The following is a 3,753-nucleotide window of genomic DNA, read 5'->3' as shown; positions in this document are numbered from 1 at the left end:
TAATTTTTCATGTTTTTATTATTGGAAAACTATTGACTATTGTTTTTGAATGTTCACCTGACCGGCTGTGTGCTGACTAAACCAGAAGATAGAACTTGGAAGTGAAAAGAATGAATTCAAATATATATCTATCCAAAGGGATCAAGTTAAACACTTTGCCCCATATTTAATACAAGTCACTGCTGTGTAACATTGTCCTGTCCTCTTGATGATATTCCCCGTACACCAATATTGTGATATTGTAACTTTGCCTTCAATCGCACAATTATAGCCTGGATATGAGGGAAACTTTTGACTCCAATAATTTTCATAATCAGATGTTGACATGAAAAAAAAGGCTTTCATAATGATATTGGTAACTGCTTCAAAAGTCTCTCCACAAGGTGAAGTCATGGGGAAGTCTGGGGCTGGTAAACAGTGCTCTGTTGTGTCGCCTGGACAGGGTTCACTCCCAGCTGCAGGTAACACACTGAGTTCTGACCCTGCCACCGTTTTATTAGAGTGTTTCCTGGCAATAAGATGCTCCTGTGGCACTAAAGCAACATCGGTAATGAGGCAACTCCTTGGCAAAGTTGCCCAGCAAGTAGCCCCAGTGACTCATTGCTTTTAAGGCCCAGCTGGAGGAAATTCTTGTCAACACGAGCACACAACAAGTTCCATAACCGTCATAGACGTTTGATAGGTTGGAAAGTATGACATCCTGGAAGAGAACAGACATCCTGACTGTCTCCCATCAGCATCGCAGACCGACTCCCATTAGGAAATAATCTCTAACATTTAATTTGCAGTTTGACTACAGTAATTCAAACAATTACGCCATGGATTTTTTCAAACCACAAACCAGTTTTCCTCTTCTATGTATCAAATCCCTCTGTGGCAGACCAGTCAGCTGAGAAGTATCAAATTTTCTTACACAAGATTCCCCTTCAGAGAAGATGATAGCAGCCATCCTACTTTAAACACAAGTTCAATATTTTTATGATTATTATGGTTATGGATGCAGACTGATGGGAAAAAACCCAACAGACTACATTGATACTCATGTAAACATAACAAATATGTTCAACTTTAAGCCTTTTTTGTTTTTACAGTGTAAATAAAAGGGCGTATATATTCTGACAGCTCAAAGAAAGCAAAAAACTCTCAGGTTCACATGAGGGTCTAATCAGATCCCTGAAATGTTTGGGAAAATTGTATCCTTTGATCTTAAAACTTGGCTCCTGGGAGAGTATTGTTTCAGTAGAGCTATGAAGCTGTGATTACGAGGCACTGGAAACTGAGCATGGGGTTTAACAGAAGAACTGTAAATGTGGACGTGCCTACATATCAGATAATTAAAGCTTTCCCCAGACTTGGTTCTACAAGATTTTTAATACGCAAGGTAGATGGATCATGCTCATATTTCAACCACTCAGTTAACAACCCACAGACAGTGAAGGGCTTGTCAATCTTACATTTTGGGGGCTGGTTAAATGTTTGACTTCTTAGATAATCCACTGAAATTTTGTATTACGTTTTAATATGTCTACTGTCATGACCTTTGCAAAGTCAATAAAATAAATTATTGGCTGAAATAACTTTCTGCCTCAGAATGGCTGAGGTCAGCTGAGAGAGGGAGAGGGGGTAGGAGCTCAGACATGCAGTGTGTTTTGAGTATGTCCAGCTACTAATAAGAGGACATACTGGAAAGATAACATATCTTATTTAGGCTGAAAAACCTGCTTGGGGGAGGAGGGGTGCATCTGAACTTTCTTTTCTTGACCTCTTGCTATTGTAATTTGCCAAATGAGTTAATGCCAGACTTTAAAACATTAAAGATACTTAAACACTTGAATAAAATAGCCAATCGTGTAAGGGTAATATCATAAATAAGCCTTGAAGCATTGAGAACATACATTCATGAACAAAACTTGCCTATGATCTATCACTGGGGAGACAGTAGCAAACAATTTGTCAATATAGTTATTTCTAAATCTGAATGCTTCACAAGACAAACTAACTCTTTTGGGAAACTACTTATAATAATGATAAATACGCAAAAAATGCTTTGAACAGTTAGAAAATGTTGTTCTCAAGAGTTTGTTGAACATGGAAGGGCTCACCAAGCTCCTTGTCGCTGAGATGATCACTTAACAAGATCGTTAATGGTTTGGAAAATATGAAGTCCCCATGGAGTAAACGCATTGAAACCAGAACACAGACCAGCTTCAGTTTTGGTTGATCTCTCTGCCAAACCAGGGAATATTTGGATGGTCTAGCTCTGCCGTAAGTTGTGCCTCAGAGTGCCGTTCCAGCCCAGCTCAGCAGAAAATACTAGTGCTGAATGGAAAAAGACATGGTGTAACACGTGAACCCACCAGGGAGCAAGCTACTGTTAGCTTTTCCATTCTTGGGAGGTATTTCACATTTCTGCCTTAAGCGTAAAGCGTTGGACTTTCCTGTTGCGCCTTGTCAAGATATACATCATGCAGAACACGAAAAAAAAAAAAGGAAAACAGTGTGGTTGAGTAAATGTTGCAAAGCATTAACTTTGTCTCTTCTAACTCCTTTGTCTTAGCTTTTCACTGATGGAGAAAATATGTTGGTTATATCTCTGGTTATACCTTTAACATTAAAAATTCCTTTTGGGGTGATGATGACATGCATTTCTAGTAAGGTATCAATATCTCTCAAGGAAGAATTGTCAGCATTTTGAAATAAAACAGAAAAAAAGCCTTGGTTTGCTTTATTTTCTCTGTTGCAGGAATTCATTTTTGTCATTTGGAAATTGGTTTATATTATCCAACAGTTCTACTTGTTGTATTTAAACATGATAAGATAATATGACAGATAAACAGTGCACAGCATTACTTTATTTGGCAACTGCAAAAGGAGAATAATCTCAGATGAAGTGAAGAAAAAAGGGGAAAAAAAGATGGAGTCAAAGTGTGTTCTCTCCTATGCTGCATCAGTAATTTACTGAGCAGCTTTATTGTCCATCATCCTGACCGTGAGGTACACTCGACTTCCTTTCTCCCACTGATGTATTCTCCATCATTTTTGCATTGTTTATTGAATTCTGATGCCTATTCTTTCCTGACCACAGTACACAAGCCGAGAATAAAAACACTTTTGGGATCTATATTTCATTCCTATTTGCATTTGGTGATATGTGAATGTCATTCACGAAATTGGCATGACTAAAAGCAGAAAATGGAAGGTACATCAGGTCATTAAGCTACTCAGCATAAAAACCCATGGGTCTAAAACTTTACATTAGATGAAACAAATTCCTTCAACGATAAATGCAAAAAACAGTGCTGAAATTTTTTTTGTCTTTTTATTAGAATTGATCATTTATAGCTAGATCTTTTCCAGATTTGAGCTGGGATTTTTTCTTGCATAAGGGGATGAATAATTCCTAGTTCAACATCCTGGTCTTTAGATGATGAAGATCAGTTACTAACTGATGGCAAGACCCACTGCTTCTGAAACATCCTTCTCACACAGATCATTTCAGTGTTGTTTATGTAAATGTACTTTAGGTCAACATGTCAGCAACAGCTCTTTGGCTGGCAAACCTCCATCATCATTATTGGCTATGTTTCACAGAGGACACTTGAACAGCTACAACAGCTGTACAGTACTATTATCCTTGCGGAGCCAATGCCTACAGGATTCAGTGTTAGACCCATTCATACTGAATGTGGCATCCACTTGTTCAGGGAGGGGAAGTGACAGACCTACCAGTTTGCTCTATTAAAAGACTCAAGC

General features: G+C 38.2%; 1 protein-coding gene across 1 annotated transcript in view; it reads right to left on the bottom strand.

Moving 5' to 3' along the window:
• Positions 1-3,753, bottom strand: part of cenpp (centromere protein P) — a 93,280-nt gene that overhangs the window by 30,521 nt on the left and 59,006 nt on the right. The gene's annotated exons all lie outside the window — the stretch shown is intronic.

Source organism: Notolabrus celidotus, chromosome 1 (assembly GCF_009762535.1).
Source record: "Notolabrus celidotus isolate fNotCel1 chromosome 1, fNotCel1.pri, whole genome shotgun sequence".
NCBI classification, from domain to species: domain Eukaryota; kingdom Metazoa; phylum Chordata; class Actinopteri; order Labriformes; family Labridae; genus Notolabrus; species Notolabrus celidotus.
The sequence above is the reverse complement of the archived record's forward strand: the minus strand, read 5'-3'. Positions and strand labels throughout refer to the sequence as shown.